Genomic DNA, 22,911 nt, shown 5'->3' on the forward strand with positions numbered 1-22,911 from the left:
ACACACACACACACACACACATACAGCAAAAGAACAAGCATGAACACATGTTGCAAGTGCATTTATGCCCAAATGGCTTCAGCTCCTCTGCATCGTGAAATAATGTGAATGCACCAGTGTGTGTGTGTGTGCATTCTAGATAGGCAAAGTGTGTGTGTGTGTGTGCACTGCATCAGTGTGTGTGTGTTCCTGCCAGGCCTGCACTAATAGTCTTAATGCTTCCTGAGGAGTTGCCCAGAGCTGCATTAGCCTCTGGATGGGCCATTGATTTGACGCAAAGAGCCTCAGCCCTCCACCCTCCTCATCCCACCACACACACACACACACATACACACACGCGCACACACCACACACTCACTCCACCCATCCAGCCCCTTAAAGCTCTATATGGCCAAGGCTTCCTGTCTCGCGCCCACGGGGTTATCTCCCCAATGCAATTAAGGTGCTTTAAAAGTGCATTTTCAGGAAGAAGAAGCATGGGGGTAATGAGGAAGAGTGCTGGCTGGACAGCTCCGCCGCTGAGTGCGATGGGAAGCCCCCGCTACTCGCCAAGAGCTCGGCCAGACAATGAGATAGATGGACACACCCCAACTAAGAGGAGAGCGAAGGGGGGAGAGGAAATGGATACATTACTAGAGGGACGAAAGTGTGTGCAAGTGTAATATTAGAAGGGTGGGGGGCTTTATAGTGCAATAATACTTAAAGGAAAATAGGTTTTACTATCATCTTTTCTCTGCTACAGTAGGTGCACCTTGATCATTGTTGATGTGCCAATCAATATGCAATTCAAACTTGATTATATCATTCAACTAATAGGGTTTATTCGATTAGATTACTCCATCAGATGTCATATTCCATTTATTTCAGGCTAAAGCTTGTCAATTTGTCTTTTCTCTGCGGGGAAATAGCCTCATTGTTCTTTTCAGCCAATAACTTTGATAACAGCTCGGATGAAGCTGCAGCAGAAGCATCGAAGTGAGAGAGGTTTGAAGTTTTCACTAGTGAACGAGTTTTATCTCACACTAAGACAACTTCTACTGTTTTTGGATTAATAGAGTAATGCTTTATAAAATGTCAGACAACTGTGGTCGCAGTCCAAAACCACAACATACTCATTTTACAATAATGAGAATATAGGAGAAGCAGCAATTTCTGACATTTGAAGCGACATTTTAGCTTGATTCTTTTTCCTGGTCGCATTAGTATCAATTATGGACATATTGTACATGATATGTTATAGTTTAGCTGTGACACACATTTATCAGGGTGCAGTTTCACACTCTAATAGCTCATTATTTATCTGTAATCAGTGAGTTTATTGTGTAACTATAGACTTTTAACAGCAGTAACCCAAAATAACTGAAACTAAAATGTTATAATAATAGATCAAATCAACTAAAAAACATCACTGAAAGCAACATTTACTTGTGATCCAAAACACTGATACTCAGTTTATGGTCTGCTGGCTATGTTTGGCTCATGACAGGGTGTCAGGTAGCATCGACCAGATTCTAATTCACAATGAAAATACATTTTTTTGTTTGTTCATACTCACTTACTAAACACGCAGTAATATCTTTTCGCTGTTATTAGCCTATCGATGAGGTCTGCAGTGCGGAGAAGCTGTGCCAATTGATTTCTGTGCAAAGTTCAGCAACACCTGACCTGACAGGGGCTGCTGTGCGAGGACGAGTGAGGGCAGCAGTCGTTGAAGTGTTTATGATGAAAACAAGCGACGAAGCAATAAAATGTAAAATGTGCCACCTCATAACAATCTATGCAGAGTCAAAACATGCAAGCATTGGTTCAGCTTTCCCCTCTAATGTAGTAAAATATGTCAGAATGAAATATAAATGGTATATAGTATCAATATATCAAATATGCCATTATACCAAATTCATTTATTAAGAAGTCAGTTCATTTGAAAATACATGAGTTATGGGCTTTTTAGTGTCATTTTGTCTGATAAATATTATTACATTTGTTTATTAACTGAGTCTTGACCTCTTGTCATTTTGCAAGAGTGGCCAAAACGGTGCAAAATAATTTAACTTCCCCAGCCAACATGAATGAACCTTTTTTACAGACATTTGACATGTCAGAGTGGAGAAAGGTGTAATTAATTAAAAAAAAACAATGGTCAAGAAAATCTATTTCATTTAGCTGCTTCAGTTTCAGGGTCCCGAGTTTGCAAGAAGTGAACTGACCAGACCTCTTAGCAGCTCAAGGCTACACTAGGCACAACTATCATAACACACCTGAATGCTCCAATTGAACTTTCGTGGCTGTTACGCAACACAGATTTTGTATTGATTTGTATCCTTTTTTAAAAAGCATCCACCAATGTTAACCGAGCATACTGTTCAAAATGTGGAGCGTGAAGTTCAGCATTTTAATATGGGCGTTTATTAAGACTGACTAACCTATGCAGCCTGTCTCAAGCGGCCACTCGAGGAATTACAGTTTTTAGCACTTCAGCATTGGCTTCATTTGCCAGCACCGGAGGTTGCCGCTTGATCAAAGCCTTGTATATCTTCTTCCTCTGTGCCACAGAGCTCCATTGATGTCCAAAAGCTCCTGTAGATAATCTGTAGTTAATTGGACTCTCACATACACCGTCCTGCTGCCCCTAATAAACAATCAAATGTGTACTAATCCAACTCTTTATTTATCTGTTGAGTAATATTAGCTTAAAAACTACAATGACCAGCTGTTTGAGGATGCTACTGAGCCATTTTAAAGAATCCAACTATATATTCTTCACTGTACTATCTTTTTAAAGATTTACATCATCCTTTAACTGATTCATCAATAATCGATTGTAGTCTGTTAATTTTTTTGCAAATAGACAAATCAATTACTCATCTAATTATACTGGTGAATGCAAAGAAATCATTTCGATTGAAATTCTCATGAAACAAAGATGGGTTTATGTCTGTCATAATGTGGGTTTTCAGGCTGAAGTAGGCCCAGTAAAGTGGTGCGACTGCTTGTGCTCTACAGTAAGCCATTTCCCTGTCCAGATGATTTAGACACATTAGGGTTAATGGGCTAATTACTGCGGCTGCTCCAGCTCTCTCGCTGCATGTTATGCAATATCTGGGAGGATACAGACAATTGGGTTTTCAGCATCTGACATTGACGGAGAATGTCTGTCTGACTGCTTCCCTGCTGCCCTAAGCAGTCCTCCAACCCATCGCAGAAAAAACACCACATACTGTGATTGTGTTGGAGCACTTGCTAAAAAATATGGGAGCAATAAACTCTGCTCGGGTTCAGTGTGTGAGGGTCTCCGTCAGCGTGTGTGTCTTTTGTCTCATCGCCTACCTCGAGGTGTGATGCAATATTGTGTTTCCTGACAAAATAAAGAAAGAGACATTGAAGGAGGACAGGTGTAATAAGATAACCTTTTTCTTCTAATGGCGTGCAAATGACGGCTTTTAAAGTTCCGTGTATAGGAGGAGAGATAAAGAAAGAAGAGAGAAGGAGGGAGAGGTGAGAGCAACAGAGAGGGAAAAGAGACAGACACAGCTGATGTCCCCAGGCTCAAATGAATCATAATGGCTTTACAAAAGGGGGGGGGGTGTTTTAGCAAATGGAGATGGGAATAATGCTACTGTGAAACTTTATGTGAGGTCAGGAAAAAAAAGAGGTGTGGGGGAGAGGACACGAAAAGAAAAAAGGGCAGGAAGAGGAAAGAAAAGTAGGCTAGATAAGATGATGAGGAGGAGGCAGTATCGCTAACACACTATAAGCTAATAAAGTAGGAGTACTCTCCTCTCCCAGCCTTCCTCTGGTCCTGCTCTGCTGCTCTCAGTAAAACTGCTCTCTTTCTGCAATCAATAGCCCCATAATTTAACCCAAATAGCTGCCCTGGCTGCTGTGAAATGGCGACAAATCACGGGCACAGCAGCGGTGTGTGTGTGCGCTGCCGCAGCTCACTCGGCCCCACAGCTTTTTGACAAGGAGCCAAATATTCTATTTATCTTCCTTCAGATCACTGAATGCAAACTGTGAATAAGATTTGTGAGAAAGAGAGGAGATTCGTGCGATGGAGAGACAACCAGAAAAAAATAAAAAAAAGCCAGTGAGTGCAGCAGCACATATTTAGACAGGACTTACAGGCATGGAGGCAATGAGGCATTTTATACCAGCTGGCTTTGAAGCAAGCAATGGTGTTTTGATTGCATTGTTAGGGCTTTGTTTGAGGTCCGGGCGCATCTCTTCGGCGAGGAGTGGCTACGTCGTAGCCTATTTTGCTCTTTTGAAAAAAAGCCTCTGTGGAGTATTTTTCTTTCTTTCAGAGTCACACGTGCTTCATTTGAGTCTCACAGCACTTCAGTCAAGCTGCGCACATCATGCCTCACAATGATAACGAACAAAGAGAAAGGAAAGAAGAGGATCTCTCATCTTCTACATTAGGATTCTCTGAGTCTTAATGAAGCCAGAGAAGAAGGCGTTCCTGGGCGTTTTTTGTGGGGCCTGTGGGGCAAGTTTTTGTTTCTACTCGTGGGAATACTAACCCCATCTTAATAGCATCTAGATCACATTTGAAGCTGTTACAGCGAACATAACATGAAGCAGGAAACAGGCCAATATGTCGACAGTGGTGCTGGCGCTTTAAAGGGGAGAGGAAGTGCTGGTCTGGGGGTCATTACAGAGCGTAAACCTGATATAGCTTTTGGAAGGCGGACACATCTCAGAGGATTAGACATAAAACGGTGCACACACAAGCACATATCGCACACAAAAGCAAAGATGTAACTGCTGAAAAATAATGTGAAGCATCCATACCTCTGACAGCATGGTAAGCTTACAGGGTTCACTGTGTCTGACAGACTGCTTATTCTCTAAAATAAGGTCTTGTCATTTGCAGCAGTGTGCCCTGCGAGCCTCTCTGCGCACTCCTTGCCTGTCCCCAGGCGTTACAGCGATGATTACAATCTTTCATATCAAACCAGTTGACCATTATTGAGTTGGAAGAGAGAGAGGAGAAAATTAGTATTTGTGTGTGAGCGCTGTCACATCAGCTTGACATACATTCAGCTGAGCTGGTTAGAATACCACATTACATACGGCAGTAATGTGATTACAAAAGTAGCAGCTGTTTATGGCCGCTCCCCGGGTGTTTGCCTGTTCTTCCTGTCTGTGTGGGTTCTCTCCGGGTTCTCCGGCTTCCTCCCACAGTTCAAAGACATGCAGGTTTATAGATTAGCTGGCAACTCTAAATTGCCCATAAGTGTGAATGGTTGTTTGTCTCCGTGTGTCAGCCCATAGTGAACTGCCGACTTGTCCAGAGAACACAGTCTGGACATAAACCTGTTGGCCTGTCATTTACCCCAACCATCTGCCTGTAACTCCAGTGCGTTACAATAATGTGTTTCATTCAAACACCATTACGTAATTCTGAAATTTTTACGTAATTCACACCTACGGACAATTTAGTCACCAGTAACCTGTTAAGTGCATGTCTTTGGACACGGGGAGAACATGCAAGCTCCACACAGAAAGACCCAACCCCTTCTTTCTGTGTGGCAACAGTGCTAACTACTGCACCACCCTGCCAGCCATGGAAAATAAATTGAACATAAAAAAAATAAATAAAGAAAAAACAAATTCCCCTTTCAAGAAATAGCATCTCGATTCTCCATTCTGTTGCTGGAAAAGAGTTGCAATGGCAAGTGTTGAAAGTGAAGTCTGAGGATGATCTAGAGCGCCCCATAGTAATTACATTACAGTTACTAGAAATACTCCAGAAACCAGTGAAACATCCAAACTCTGTGAAAGAACAGTTACATAAACATCGACTGATTTCAGTCCAGAATTTCACTGTCATAAATGCTGGACTGACTAGACGTTTACTGAGACCTACACTTACATAAACCATTTTTTCTGTGCTGCAAGCACTACAGACAGATTTCTATTCCTTAATTGTACTGAGAATAAAGCCAATTCTCAGAGACAGATATCTCAGAAATGTGGAGAAATAAAAACTAAAACTGCTGGCTGACACCACTAGAAATATTTGAGATTCATTTATTTAGTTTTTTTTATTGACCATTTAAAAATGTCTCTCCAGCTTCCTGTCCTTTGGGGGGATGTTACTGAAACGCAGCTTCAACCCTCCATCCCTCCACCGCTCTCACTTCAATCTATCTTCTCTGACTTTGTACATTCCAAAAGGTAATGTAGGCTGGGTGAAATATTCATATATGCAAGAGGGCCTGCGCCGCAGCGTTTTACACCTACACACAGCACTGTGACGGGCAGACAGACTGTTACACAATAAGAGGCTTCTCCCTGGAGAGGTCTACTAAAGACTGGGAGTTAAATCTGAAATGGCTCACTTTTAAGGAGGAGGGCTTGTTTTTGTTACAGCTGCAGATGAGGAGAAAGTGATTGAAGGCTGCAGAGAGGAGGGGCAGAGAGGGGGAGATGATGGAGGGGAGGGATGAACGGATGGAAGGGATGGGAAGTTACATTTTTAATATTTCACAAGACTCAAAGGAGGTCCAGTGTCTACTCACGGTAACAAATAGTTATTTCTGGACAATGGAAAAAGCCCCAAGGCACAGATTCATTAGTTATCTAAATCATATCAAACAATAATATCCAAAAATACAATATAACACACAGTATGAAAAACTCAGTATATATACATAAGTTATGACAAAAAATCTATAGTATACTGTGGTAAAATTGTTCCATATGTGCTGTATTATTGAGAAAGTCCACATAAGTTGCAACAAAGCAGGATTTAAAGAGCCATGAAACCAGATGAACAAGTGAACCAGTTGAGGTGGGGCACAATTAAAGATATTATATAATCAAACCATAAAAAACTGTTTGATGTCTGTGGTTATTACCAGAAAATCACATGGACATCTGCACAGCAGACTGAGGGAATAGCAATATTTTAACTATCCAGGCACACACGGAGCATTAAAGATTAAGCACTGCAATAATGTACCTGCTGGCTTTAATGTTCGAATAGTAAAATATTGGTATTAGCTGAGTGGAGGGAAGCACTGTCTTTAGAACTGTTCCCTGGTTTGAACCTTTGTTGTCGTGTTCACTGTCACAAGCAAACAGTAGAAAGCAGCATGGGGGGCCAGTGACAATGTTATGGTGGTTATGAATGGGGAATGAATGCCAAGTGTATCTTTTTCCACTGACTCCACAAGACAAAAGATGGGTGTCAGAGGGTGTTGGTGTTTGTCCAGTGTGAAAGAGGAACACAGCAAAGAGGGAGGTCCTCACAGCAACCATAAAAGAAGAATCCCACTAACGGAGTTTTCGTGACATTACCCCAAAACCCCACTTGACACATTTCTGTCACATCACAGCAACGCTGTTTTGGTCCATCCTGCACCTGAATATGTTTCTACATGTGTAAATATGTCACGTAGTTCATTTGTTTCACTTTTGTCTGTTTTTTTTTGTCTGTTTATACGACGACGTATTAAACACAGAGTCGAGCGGAGGCCCACTTCTGAAACGGACCATGGCGGAGCCGGTGGGGTTTGAAGCTTTTTGACTAGAACGGCCATGTATCGCTGCAGTGACAGGTAGAATTGGTATGGTTCAATAAACAGTTTTTAAAAACTTCAACTCAACAAAATATTTTAATCATATATTATTTCAGTCATGAAAAATCAGCTCTAGTATTAGTTTCACTTGCATCCACCTGTATTTTAAAGGATTGGTCAAAATCAGGAGCTGCAAAGACAGGAGTAGAAGTTTTCATAGAGGTTTATCAGCTACCACTGTGAAGAAGTTGTAATATCCCACTAACTCTAAAGGCCCGCTCACACCGGAGGCGTACGCTAGTCAATGAGAGCACTCATACAGGGCGCGTCTCAGCAGCGTCTCTCGTGTCCGTAGCATTTCTATTTTTTCCGCGAGCCGCTGCTAAACCTCGTAAATCTGACACAGAATCAACATAATAAACTTCCGCCCCCTTTCAAAATAAAACACAATACGCAGTTCATGTAGCTTATCACAACTTCACATCAACGTTACATCATGACCGGTGGCACCAGGTGATCAAAGATCGATCAAAGGGTCTCAATGAGAGACTAATTGTTGAAGTGGAACAACACACAATAATTTATGACACAACAGATGCTTTTTATAATCTCCTCCACGTCGGAGAAGCAAAGTCAGCTGTTTGTTGTTGTTGTTTTCTTTATACACAGTTTATCGCGGGGTCTCGCGTACGTCCAGGATTCTCGCGTGATCGCGTGATCTCGTGTCAATACGGCCGGCTTGCTATGCTGCCGTTACGCGGCTGACACGCGTCTGGTGTGAGTTGACTCAGGGCAGAGGACACAGCTAAACCGCGGCGCAGCCGTCACGCTGCGCTTACGTCTCCTGTGTGAGTCCCGTGTCAGAGCCGCATCAGTTCTTTTTTGGATGCTGAATATTTATGATCTATGGCCACTGCCTTAGCCTGCAAAGGATGAACTTCACTCTGACCTTCAGCCTTACCAAGATAGGTCACTGACTTTTTGTTACGTTTACCATTAAGTTTGCTTCTGCCAAAAGCTATATTCAGACGATGAACACGAGCTTCCCATGTATCACTAAATACCACAACATTCACACTCTGTCAGACCTGGTGACAGCAATTAGCCTTTCTGAAATCTTGTGCAAAATCTATTTGACCCATCAGCTTTATCGGTCAGCAGACATGGAGAAGCCCAGCTCGAGCATGCTGGTTCTGCTGTGCCATGTTCTAACAAGTACTGTACCTCCTTTTCCATCCACCTACACTTTGCTATGGGCAGCCGACAGCAACATTGATTGATGGGTTTACCATCCCCCACCTCTACTTCACGCTCAATCAGGTTGGCATGTGATGGTGTATCTGAGAAGAGAGACAATTGAGAATTAAGCAACTTCACTAGTGTTTGACGAAGTGTTTGACAGATAACCCAATTGTCTAGGTGGTGCTGATACGGAGAAGTGTTGAGTCTCCCTGTCAGAATAGGCTGAAACATCAAAATCTTCTGAAGGCACGACTCAAACTGTGGTGCCAGAGGTAGTCATGAAGGAAGTCAACGCTTTCAGTATTGGTTTGGTTTTAATGGAGTGCAAAGGGAACGCTGCAGGCTTTTACACACTGTCAATACGTATTTACTAAGGCTTACCCTTCAGAAGTGGACCCACACAATCAAGCAGCAGGTATTCAAATGTCTTCTCAACCACTGGGATTGGGAACACTCGGCTCTATCTGTTGCTTGGGTTTTCTAGTTAACAGATGTTGCAAGTTTTGCAACACATTGCTGCATCCCATTTCAGACAAGGCCAGAAGAAATTATGAAATACTCAGTTATAGGTTTTCATGTGATTTGCTCAACATACAGTAAGCTCTCTAAGCTTTGAGGGCACCACAATCTGAACAAGCCTGTCTACCTGCAACACCGCTCACTACACAAGCCCACTTCCTTAACAGCGATCCATCGTTTAACTGAAATACAATGAATTCTTTTAACTTGGTGTAGAATTCATGTGCAGAATCTGTCAAAACTTTAATACTGTCATCAATAAGTTTGCAGAATATATGTAGGGTGAATATTCTTCTGTTTACTTGAAGGTGAAATAATACATACACAATGCATGGGAAGAGGTTGCTGGTTTCTACAGAGGCTGATACAGTACATTCTTTCTCTTTCCAGCATCTTATTACTTTTAACGATTTAGTAAAGAAAGAAAATAATCTCTGAAAGTGTCCCTTAAATACTCAGGGGAGGCTGAAGTATATCCCAGAGAGATGTTCTGGATATCTGCTTTTAAAGTCTTATTTTTGTAAGGTTATGTGAAATATAAAATATATGAGTATCCATACGTGGTACCATTTTATTCTAAAACTTCTAACCTCTCGCTGTTAGTGAATTTTATGCAAACAGAAAAAAATGTGAGTTGGAAATGAATTATATAGTGTAAGGGGTCAATACATGCAAACTTTTTCTTGCCTTTGAAAATTAGAGGTGAAGGTTCAAGGTACCCAACCATGAAATTACATTTCTATACTGCTAAATGGTTTTGCCACATACATTTTTGGAGGAAACATAATTACTGCATGGGTTATTTTCGCTGGCAGGATTTTTTCCAGTTCACTGAGCGTTATGTGCGGGGGTTGGTTGGGTTGGACGGTGGCAGGACTTTGACACAACTGGGGTCGTGTTCTGTAAACATGGCCCTGTCTTGTCTCACCAGTGATTTGTTTCTGCACAATGCATTTGCTGTTGCAAATTAAGAGTATGTGTGTGTCATTTTTAAGGAGACAGGCTGAAGGTAGCACAGCAATGAAGAGGAAAATAAAACAAAACAAGAATCACAGTGAAATGAAAAGAATGACAGTTGCCTGGGCGCTAGGCTCTTCCTGAAAGTAAGGGGCCGTTGTGAGGATCTCTATAAATAGTTTTGTGTGCTATTTTAAAAGCAGGACCCATATTACAAACAAAGGTAATGCAGTAAAAATGGATGATGTAACTGATGTAAATGATTCTGGCATATTTTTCCTTTAGACTGGATTAAAGCTCGATGATTTCCATGCAGTCTTCACTATACATTTAAAGTAAGATGATGATAAAAGGTGAGCCATGTGTGTGAACACTATAGCTTGTCTCTCCTCTGGTTACCAATCTTGATGCGGCATTTATCTGAAAATCTGATTCTTTTTTTTGGACAACGATTTCTGGTCCCACTCAGGGAGATACATGTCGTACAGAGAGCCAGGAGATGGAGGATAAAAAGAAACCCCAAAATTCAACAAGCAATTCAGATGACTGCAACTGTAGCCAGACAGATGAGCAGAGAGCAGTGCAGTGCTGATGGAAAGTGATCTCCACCACAGAGCCCTGTGCTCATTGTGCTGCCTTGATTAAAGCCTTCAGCATCCACTGGCTCAGTTAACATGCAGGGGAGCGGGAGCGAGGGAGGGAGGGAGGGAGGGTGGATTGTAGGGGAGGCAACCTGAGGAGGAGAAAAGAGACAGAGAGAAAAAGAACTGAGTGCATGTAAACGTACATCCATCTATGTGTGTGTGTGTGTGTGTGCAGAGAGGGAGTAGGGCACCTAAAGCAGCCTTTAGGTGGCTGCAGACAGAAAGGTCTGAGGCAACAACCAGCTGCTCTCAGCCAGGCTGCAGCCTCTTCACTGAACAGCACAAACTTGTCAGAGCTTCTCAAACCCCCAGCTGTTTAATGCTGGCTCCACGCAAACACACTGACACCACAAGTGTGTGCATGTGTGTGTGTGTGTGTATGTAAAGCCAGAAGCCTGAAAGAGTGAATATGACCCGTTTGACGTTAAATGCACACATGCACAACCTGTGTTTAAGTGTGTGATTACCAGTGTTTGTGCATGCATGTGTGCATTAGTGGATGCATGTAAGTCGACTGGTGTGTGTGTGTGTGTGTGTGTGTGTGTGTGTGTGTGTGTGTCAGGGGACTGGTGGTGAGGAGGAGGAGAAGAGGCTAACAGCATATTAACAACGCTAAGAGTAGGTGGGAAGAGAAGCTTACTGCCTATTTTACAGCAATTAAACACCGCAGTCAGTTTTAGCCTATAGTCTGCCGCACCTCCCCCATCTCTCTTTGTGTCTCCCTCTTTCTTTATTTTCCACCTCTCCCTTCTCTCTGTCTTTACCTTCCTGAATTTTTCCATGAATCTGCCCGTCTCTGTCTCTCTAACAGCTCCCTCTCATCATCTCTCTCTCTCTCTGGCTTTTACTGGTGATGATTACACTTTTGATTTCCTGCTATATGATGATGGCATGCTTTTTTAGGGTGTTGCCACACCATAAACATCTGTCACATTTATGGTCGTGACTGCAGCTCTTCCCGGATCTTACACAGTATATTTCTATAATTTATGTGAGAAAGAAAAGACGGAGGTTTGGCTTTTGTTTGCTGTTACACTGGTTTATTGATTTGAGATAGAAGATAAAAGTTGATGAAATATTGCGGCGCCTTAATCATCTGTAAACGGTCATAAATTGCTGCCCTTCATTGACATTTATACATTTTAGTCATTGCCACTTATGGCAGTGTCTTAATCATATCTGTTGGAAATGTTTCAAATGTGTATCTTGGCTTCAGGATGTGAAGTTTATTATTTGATGTTTCAGCTTACACCGCCGTGTTGCTGCATGCTTGTATTACTGTGACAATATGTATACAGTACAAACAGAACAGAGTAAAAACTGTGAGTGTGGGTGTTAATGGTCCTTTCTGTGCTCCAGCCTACCTGGAACCCTGCTGCCATACATGGCTCGAGGTAATGGATGAACATATGAAAGATATCTTTCACTGTCTTGTGCCGAGCATCAAATAAAATATAAAGAGATAATTTAGCATTTTCCACTTTTCCACTTTCGTCAAGGGTTGGATGAGAACATCGATGCCACCCTCATGTTTGTACAGTAAATATGAATCTACAACCATGTTTTATCTAATAGCTTAGATTAACACAAAGAAAATAATAAAATACACCTAGTAGCACCTATAAAGCTCACAAATTAACACATCATATCTCATTAATGTGTTTAATCTTTACAAAAAATCGCAGTTTTAAAACAACGATTTATGGTTGATGGGGGGTGCTGGACTATTCCTTGGCTATGTGCAGTGATTTTTCTGAAGAGACTTCAGGATGAGACTGCTTAGAAATTGTCTGACTCACAACCTCCCATAAAGCACAACTTGACATTTTGTTCCAGTCATTATGGTAGACTAAGTTTTCTTCTCTATGCATATGCAAGTTTTTTCTCAGTTGTTGTTATAATAATATTCCAATTTAAAACTGAATTATTATAACATGAAAATATGTCAATATGTTTTTAAAACGTGAAAAGGATCTCAACTGCCATAGAACACCATAGAAGTCCTTTATTGTTCTATACATTTTGCCACATGAAACCAAATGTGTAGCTAGCTCTCTCTGAACAGGCTCTGCTGTTTCAATCATTTATTATAAAAGGACAAAAATGCTTGATAATAGTATGCGCGTGTGTGTGTGCGTGTATTTTAGCACGTGTTTGGCACAAAGACATGCTCCGATGATTCAGCCGTTTCTCAGTGCCAGCCAGTCAGACCTGCACTGATCCAACGTTCCTGTCTCTCAAAAGCACTCCGACGCCTCGCAGTTACAAACAGATGAAACACGATGCCGAGGGAAATACTTTAATAAAATGTACATGTGGCATTCCTTTCATATGCTCGTCTTATATTACGGAACGAGAGAGATTCAATCTGTGTGATGACTCTGCAGCTGAACTTTGTGCTCTCTGTTAACTCAGTTTCCCAAGCACTGTCAGTGAGGCAGTTCCAGAAAATTAGTAATTTAGTAGATTACTGCACAGTCTGACTCCTCTGACTTTTGACCACTTGCACGGACCATAATGTTAATGTTTAAGGCAAATCAGAGACCTCTGCCAGATTTATCCGTCAAGATTTCCTCTGTGGTTTTGTTAGTATGTTTCTGTAAAGCATGAGACTTTATTCAGTCCATACAAAAGCTGCAGTAAAATGAGCTAACTGGAACTGAAGATGCTGTCTCTCTCAGATGAACTGACAGTTTAGATCATGAAAAATACAGATGCAGTAAAACACAGTGGGCTTCACCGTGGGGTAATTTGCAGCCCTGTGTGTTGCCAGACTTGATTGATTGTTTCCATGGTGTTTTTTTGATGCACATTCAGGAATGAAACAGGAAAACGCAACATATCTCAAGTCGCTGAATGACATTGATTGCTGCAGTTGCAGACAAAACAACATGTCATGAAGCCACGTGGTTCCCACTTTATGATGACCTTTCAATTCAGGCCGACCTGTGGACGGCTTTTTTTAGCTTAATGTTGATGTTTTTAATATGTAAGTATTTGATTTAACTCATTATGCACAGAAGCAGTGCGGTCGGTGGAATTAATGAGTACCTTCTTACTCTCAAATATTTATTCAGCACTTTCAGGACATCACTAAAAGTCTCTGCTTTACTCTCTAAAATTGATTTACTCAGTGAACGGCTAATTGTTCTGTAATTTATACACACTGTGTATATTTATCTGAGATTTGAAAAGGTATTGTTTTGTCTGCTTGCTGCAGAGGATCTTTGTGCCACAATGACAACACGTCTGTGAACACAAGAAAGATAACAGTACTTGCATAATGTAAATGTAAGATGACCACGTGCTGTATGTTGTTATGTTCACATATTCACGTCAGATCGTCGGCTGTGTCTTTAAAATTTAAAGTGGCAATACGCACATGGACTTTAATGGCAGAATATCAGGATGGTGCAGACTGGTCTATAACGGTGCTGCTGCCACTCTTTCTGCTGTGATTTCAACAGATTTAAACAGACACTAGTGTAGACACTACAGAATCAGAATACAAACAGCACTGCCGTCTTACTTGAAGCAACACCAAAGGCTAACATCACATTTAGCCATTTAGCTGACGCTTTTATCCAAACATTAGAGCTATTCTAAAGTACAAAGTTAGAGGCAGCAGCTATGCAGCAGACGCCGGGCAGCAGGAAGCGCAAAGTGAAGCCTGCAAATGGCTGGACAAAGTGTGTGTTCCCACCATGGCAATATGTTATTGTTGACAGCTTATAGGCTTTTTTCACTGCAGGTAAAGTAGGTATACTACAGGTGTCACTAATAACACGAATAAAGGCTCTGTTCTATTATAGTATCTCATTAACACAAGCATTTAAAATTGTTCAAAAAGTGTTCCACAAAAGTTATGAGACATGAGTGCATGGATAAATTCAACCAAATTGGACCTATTGTCACTTTCCAACAAAGTGAATGTCATTTCTATTATCAGTGTGAACAGACATAAAAACATAAATGTAAATCCATGATGATGACTAGATACTAGAAACAGCTCTGAGCTCACTGAGGAGTGATCTTTAATTCTGGAAATGTAATTTTAGAATGAAACTAGAACTTTAACTGGTTTTGATGGTGTTAGGCAAATGCGCCATTATTGCGCATGTGACAACTGGTCAATAGAATTCTGTGAAGAAAACAAACCATCGCTGTTTTACTAAAGAAGTCAGCTATTTCCTATCGTTTTGTGAGCAACTCTGATCTGATTTTATGCTGCGCACGGCATGAGTCTGTGAAGAAGTGAAAGTGAAAGCAGTTGGTTACCTCGCTGAGAAGTTGAAAGTGCAGCCTGTCACCTGCAGCTCTTCATAACAGCTGCTCCTTCTTGTTCCATTACTCCCTGACATATTTCCAACTGATACGCTGTCAAGAAAATCCAAAAATGACCGGCTTTGTTTTCTAGACACATTTTTGATAAACGATAGAAACCTGCATTAATCCCGCTGAAAAACACATTTCCTGTGACTACTACTTTATAATAAAAGTTCACTTGTTTAACTTTTTGCCAGTTAAATACTTTAATGTGGAGCTGCAATAGGAAATGCATAGGCAGTTGCATTTCTATACCACAGATACCAAGTTTGGGGGACCCGTGGAGTTTTATTTTCCCTCTTCAATAACTTCATCGAATGAAATGGTGTACACAGATAAACAAAATTCCATGGACAAGTAAACAAAACAGTAGTGCGAAAATACAGAGAAGCTCCAGGAGCTATTCTATTCAGTCCATGCCAGTGAGCCAGCATGAACAATATCAAAATACCTCAAGCAGCAAAATGGAATTCAGCCATCATTCATTTTTGCTGTTTTTCCTACTGTGACATGTCAACATGTCTCCTGTGCATAAGGTCCGCTGTGAATGTTGCACAAGGGAAATAGTTTGCAGAATGCTGCAGTCACTAGCAGTCATATTTTGTGTCAGATCAGACTAATGTGCGGACGGAGACAGATGTTGACACAAAACACAACTGGACATGAGCTCACAGGGTGACGAGCACAGGGTTTGTCTCTCAGCCTGACCTGTCTGGACTCCTTACAAATGTCATCCCAGGACAATGCTGTCATTCTCCTGCAAGGATGAACAAGTCATTCATGTATTTATAGAACATTTATTTAATCACACAAAGTCCAAACTCATCGCACTGTATTCTTCAGTCTGATGGCTGTAACAGTGACTCATGTTTCTGTTGTTGCTGGTGATGATGCTGATGATGATGATAATGATGATACTGACAATGCTGATATGGTTTATGACAATTACACTGATCACCACCTTGAGGCTGAATCACGCTGTATGGTTGATAATGATAAAATATGCACAAACAGAGCCTGGTGTGCTTGGACACACAAAGAGATAAAGAGAGAGATGAAAAGATCCAGGCTGAGAGGGGAGGCTGACTCACCAGTAGGTAAGGAGGTAAAAGAGATGACAAGTGGACAGCTGGTGGCTGGTGTCTGGTGGCTGTCATATTAATGACGACGGAGACTTGGAGATACAGGAAAGTTCCACCTGCAGTCTTCACGGAGGGGTGTTTGCAAAACACGAGTACACGTAAGCGGTTTCACTTTTGCAATGACAGCTTGTGCAACACTGACAGGAAAGTTACAAACGTGGGTAATATTGATGGGAAGTAATGAGTCCTTGTTAAGGGCTGGGTCAGTTTAGCTCAGGAACAACATCTGAAATGGGTCCAGCTGATGTAATTCTCTGTGTTTCACTGTCAACTTTATGACACTGCCTATTGGTCACACTATCCCACCAGAACACACCGTGCTTCTACTTTAGTCATCCTTTATTAGTGTGTAATGAAAAATCATAAAATGCATTTAAAAGGCAATGTAACCTGAATGTAATGAAAACATTTTATGTTAACCAGAAGAGCAATTATGCACATGTGCTGATGTGGCTTAGAGACTATAATGTGTCTACTAAGCCCTCGTCCAATAGAATGCCTTTAACGCCTGTGGCAGTAATGTGATGACTCTGCTGTGGCCACCTTTCACTGCAAGTACATAATATACTGTTTATTGTATAAACACACACACATAAGACATATTGTTGCTCTCTGCTTGTGGATTTTTCTATATGTGGAATGTGCATATTACATTACACATGCATATTGTATGCTTCATCTGTGGTCAGCATTTAGAATCTTTTTGGCCAATGAAACGATGTTTTATTACATCATGTATGTAAGACAGACAAAAGGAGCATCGCATTGGATGAATAACATTTTGAGTTTTGATTCAAGGATAGACAACAACCTCTGTGGTCACGCATTGGCTCACAATCCACTTAAAACTTTCATTTAAAATATTCACTGGTTCACTGATAGGCTGTGGGTCATTGGGTAGAGTGGGTTGTCCACCAATCAGAAGATCGGCCGTTTGATCCCCAGCTCCTCCAAACTGTTTCTGAAGGCGATGGTGAAGTCCCTTCTGATGAACGGTTGGCACCTTGCCTGGTAACTAAGGCCATCAACATGTGATTTAGATGAATGATTTTTGGACATAGTCGGTTTATATACTGTATTTGTGTCAGTGCTCTTCATATACTGTTCTCTTATTACCAAGGGAGTAATCCGTCTTATATCTTTGATCATGATCATTTGCTTCTGCAGATCTAACATACTCCAGCTGAATAATTTCAGTGCACATTTATGACTGACCTCTTGTGGTTGTGGTGACTCAAATGTATTTTATTGACTGCTCCGTTCTATACCACCATTTGCTTCTGACTCCTCTTAACAGTAGAAGCTGCCTCAGTTTGGAATCTTGTTTCTGCAGGGACAACATGTATGGTGGTCACATTAGTGTTGTTGGTTGTTGCTGTTGTTCTTTTGTTGTCATTTTCACTTTGGCATGAACAATTTATGCTGCTGTTTTGGAATTGATCCTGTCCAGACTTGTACCTTAATGTAACCTGCATATTGACTCCCCTTCATTCCCTTACCCTCATGTATACACGCTGGACATGCAGCCTGACCTACAGTCCCTGTGCCCCACCCACATGCCCTCAGACCACGGGACGGACACACTGTTCTAGTTTTAATGTTGCTGATCTGAAATGATCTCTGTTTTTATCTAAATGCACACGCACCTGACACAGAGTGATTTTTTTTATTTTTTTTTTTACTTCACTGTATTTTCTCTTGTAGCATCAGCTACATGTCATAGATTCAGGACAACATGAATATACAATTATAGACCATACACCACAGACAATGCACAGCCATGTGTACATTCGGGTTTCAGATTTGCCACACTGATTTTGAACAGCAGCCTTTATTAACTGGTCACCAGTCACTGACAAATTACCATATGGATGGATAATGGATACCAATGTGGAGTTGGAAGTAGTTATGCTAGCAACCTTTGTCACATTATTCCATTTTTGGCCAAGTACAATAATATCAATAATAAAAATATAGCTTATAGAAACATTTATTCTGTTGTCTAGCGCTGCCTTGTCCCTACAGACGGACACTTTTAGTTTATTTTTGAAGACTGTCTCTCGCCCCCTGTTGTATCAGCAGCCCTCCCTCTGTGCTGGTGTCAAACCAACAATCCACAGTGAAAATCACTGCAGCAATTTGAATTTCTGTTACCTCATGGATCATCACATCACATATATTATGGTCAGTAGTCACTTGTTAAGTCACCATGTTGAGCCGCCATGTTTCTGTCAGTGTTGGGCTAGTTACTTGTAATATGAAGTGAGCTAAGCCACCACTTTCTTGAACCAACTTCTTTCCAAGTCAGTGCTATCAGAGTGATCGATAAAACTGTCAATCAATTTCAAGTCGTTTGTGGCGGTGAGGTCTTACCGTAGTGACGACATTCATAGATTTTATTTGCAGACCACAAATGTCCGATCAAGCGTCTGTGATTTATTGGGATAACTTTAAGCGGCCATTCTAGTCTGGTCTACTGAGGCTGTGTGTGCACAAGGACAACATTTGAGTGCTAAGCTGCTACACCCTTGACCAATGCAGTAAAATAATCTTGTCATCAATTGTTTGTCCCTCTGACTTTCATAGTTTGAGTGTGACGTCCCTCACTAAAACCTCTCTGACGGTATCCTCTGACATTCCGAAGAATCAAAAGATGGGAAGTTGTTACTCATCTGGGTGACCTTCAGTTGCATTATCAATCCAATACTAAGATTCTCACTCATGTAACAAAAGCTTTATTTCACATTTCACTATTTCTTTGCACTGGATTATGTAATATTTCTTCCTTTGTCACATTTTCTGTCAATTTTCTGTTATTTCTGGCTGTATACGACTTACAAGTTACACTTATAAAAGGTTATGAAAGAATGAATGCAACCTCCATTTCCTGTATGAACATTTCACCCATTCACAAACTCTAAAATGAAACTGACTGCAGTCAAACAGCAATGGAACAATACATTTATTATGTTGAAGAATTTGAACATTTTACATGGAAAGAGCGGTCGATTATCTGTCTAAACCAATCAAAGACGCCTCAGATTCCACCCTCCATCATCGTGGCCTTGGTGAGGTTTTCTTCATCCTGTACTGCATCATGGAAGGTCTAAAGAGATTGTTCTCTGGACTCCTCACTCATAACTTCACCATCATCAGGACTGAAGCAGGCACTGCAGGTTCCACAGGAGGGCTCAGAGGAGGTTGCTGAAACAACACCACAGCAGAGTCAATCTCCTTGGTCCGGGGAGTAACGTGTAGTCTAGTCATGTGTCTCACTCTATCACTCGATTATTCTATCGTCACCTAATCGAATCAATCCTAGCAGACAAGAATATCATTTAGTAGTATAACATTGTAGGATCCCTAGCTTGCACAAAGCCTTGACCAATAACTAAATATAGTATTTAGACTAGACTAACAGACAGAACAATTTACTAATGCCAATGCTTAAAATTCAGTCAAACAGAAGAGTGCAAGAGTGTAGTCAATTGAAGAACAGCACACAATTAGACAGTCAGACAGAGAAAATGATCTGAAAGGTATATTTACTCAACAGTTACCCATAACTTCATTCATTTAATATTTCAGCATCTAATATGTGTGGATGAGAATAATGCAAATACAGTACTGCTCGCATCATTCCTGTGCTGTGGTGGTGTTGGTGACGAGAAGTACACAAACACATAATCCACCGTGTGACAAAAGTAATTGAGGTTCTTTGTTCGCTTACAGCATGTAGCCCTGTAGGATACAAGACGATCCGAAATCACGTAGATGAAGACATCCACTTACGCCGCGGTTTATGTCTCCTCATCTTTAATTGGTGTGTCAGTGGCCTCACTTTTCTGAACCCCCCACTGTAGCTTTTGCAAGTCTTCCTCCTGTGTGTCCTGGATGACTCAGCCTCTCTGTGGAGACTTTGTGAAGAGCCTTGAATAGCAGTGATGAGGTTTTATTCCTGCCTGTGTTCCCTTCTTAACCTCTTTATGTCCAGATGAGTATGCAAACAGATTTGCTGTATTATGAATATTAATACAGTTTACCGGGTCTTCTTTTTGACGACATTTGGTCATGGCTGGATTAACCTACGAACGGGCCCCATTTTTACCCCCACTTTCTCCATCTATCTGTGCAGTGTGCACTGTGCTCCTACGCTGATATATTTCATGGCCCCGGGTCTGCTGTTGGGTAATTTGATAAAACACAAATTCATTTAGAAATATTCTCCATTTAAATATCATCTGAAATCATGTCTGCTTGTAAACAAGAAATGAGAGAGAGCCTCAAGGTCAGGCAATGAAACAACCTACCTTGCGACCCTTATCATGTCAGTAAATATTGAGCTAACGTCGTCATGGTGACATCTGTATGTCGGTCTTTTTTCTTTTTTTTTTTAGACACACACAAATATTCTGATTGAAAATTCATGCTCTGACTACAGAGACAGACATAATCTGATTAGATTTCGGATCACCCTGATGGGCACATCTGCATATTAATGAGCAGAACATTGATACTCCACCATACAGGAACCCTTTATAATAGATTAGATTATTGTCATTGAACAAAGTAACAAGTACTTAGACAATGAAATGCAGTTTAGCATCTAACCAGAAGTGCAGAGAAGTAAAGTGCAGAGTATGTACATATGAACAGGATATATTCATAAATAAATATAGTGCAGGTATAGATTTGCTATAGGAAATATACAGTGTATGAATATGTACAGTATGAGCAGTATGGACAGGTAGATGAATACACTATATATACAGGTAGATGAATATAGTAACATTTGTTATGTACAATATGAACAATACATAGTGCGTGTGGTCAGCATTAAATACACACACAAAAAAACAGCCAGATCTGAATGAAAAAGTGTGGTGGCAAAGAATACACTATGTACATGTACTATGCACCATGTACATGATATATACAGTCAGACAGTATAGATAATTGTTGGTGTGTGGGGGCATAAATATGAGGGGGAAGGAGAGGGGGTTCAGTCAGTCCGGGGTAGGTGAGGGTCACCTCCGTTTAGAGGTGAGAATGTGCAACCACAGTCTGTTAAATGAAAAGTTTGAGCCTATAATAATAAGCTCATTAATATATAGGATGACTGTTTTTAAATATAGCCATTAAACCACAATATTAGGCACCTTATATACATTCAAGAAAATGGACAGGATGAAAACTTGCCAAAATAAAAGACTGCAGGCTCCCTCGGTTTCTAAAAAGCAGACATTTTGTTTTGAGTCCACAGTAAACCTGTTGACCACCTCCAGTGTATGAAATGGCTCATTTCAATAAATGAAAGCCTTTTTAGACTGCTCATCAGTAAACATTTTAAATACAGGTAGCCAGTAACAACACACTTATTTTCTCATTTAAGAGCCACATTTGGTGAATACAGGAAAGACAAACAAACCGTCCGTCATTACAGCGTTAGCGTGGAATCTTTCTGCATCTCGCTGCTCTTTTCTCTCTCCCATTAGCATTGTCGGTTATGTTGTCGACTTGGCTTATGTAATCATAACACAGGCAGAGGAGTGAGATTACAGCCTCCTAATGGCCTCCTCAATGTAAATCTGCTGGATAATAATGAGATGAAATGTGCGAACGTACACAAGCTAATGCTGCACATCAAGAACTGAATGACTGACGTCCTTTGGATGTATTTGCTAACACGGGCATGCATCATACAAAAGAGCTCATCGTTGATGTTAAACTTCCAGAAGTCACTGTTTATGTGCATAAAAGCCTTTTTTGCTACTGTGCATGACAGATAAATGTAGGTTTTTACCTTGTAAATGTGTGTGGAAACTGAATTAAGTTTGATTTTCAGAGTTCAAATTTGCAGTAATATTCAGTTAGAACATATAATACAGTTACAGGTTGTGTACTGTATGCATGTATGGATGGAGACGAGACAGATGGAGAGATGGCAGCATAGGTGTATCAATGGTTTGTGTAAAAATAACACCTCTCTTCCTCTCCCTTCTTCTCCAAACAGCGTCTCAGAGCCTGATCATGTTCAATTGCTCTGTGGTTTCACCACATAATCACCATGCTACAAACTACAAGACCCCACAGTCAGTAATGACTTCAAATGGTTATTGGATTTACCCGACTTGAATCATGTTTGGAATTGAGATTTTTCTATTTGCTTTGCTTTATTTTTGGTGGTCTTTCCTCTGTCACTCCTTGTTCCTTCTTCAAAACAGGCGAGGCGATGTTAGAAAACACTTTGTGTCAATGTGACGTCAAAGCAAATAAGATGTCAAACACAAATGTCTGAGTAAAATGGAAATTCTTTCCTCCTGGTTATTTGCCACACCACATCTGGACCTATGAGAGACAGCTAAAGCTATACATACAACTAAAAAAGAGATCTAGGTTATATGAATAGGTGACAAATACTGTATATAACAACATATGGTACAATGTGTATATCAGACTGTATCTGTGAATTGTTAACAAGAATACAGTAGAGTGTGCTGGAATACATATTGAATGGGTCATTTACCGTATATACATGAATTGGGAGGTTAT

At 40.8% G+C, this 22,911-nt stretch overlaps 1 long non-coding RNA gene across 1 annotated transcript in view; it reads right to left on the reverse strand.

Annotated features, from left to right (window-relative positions):
* LOC113747413 (uncharacterized) overlaps positions 1 to 16,424 on the reverse strand; it is a 41,583-nt gene extending 25,159 nt beyond the window's left edge. Inside the window, exons 1-2 of the long non-coding RNA XR_003463630.1 lie at positions 16,309 to 16,424; positions 15,170 to 15,268 (exon numbers count right to left, since the gene is read on the reverse strand). This is a non-coding gene — a long non-coding RNA (uncharacterized LOC113747413). The remainder of the gene's footprint in view (positions 1 to 15,169; positions 15,269 to 16,308) is intronic.
* Positions 16,425 to 22,911: the final 6,487 nt, after the last annotated feature.

Source organism: Larimichthys crocea, chromosome XIII (assembly GCF_000972845.2).
Source record: "Larimichthys crocea isolate SSNF chromosome XIII, L_crocea_2.0, whole genome shotgun sequence".
Taxonomy (NCBI): Eukaryota; Metazoa; Chordata; class Actinopteri; family Sciaenidae; genus Larimichthys; species Larimichthys crocea.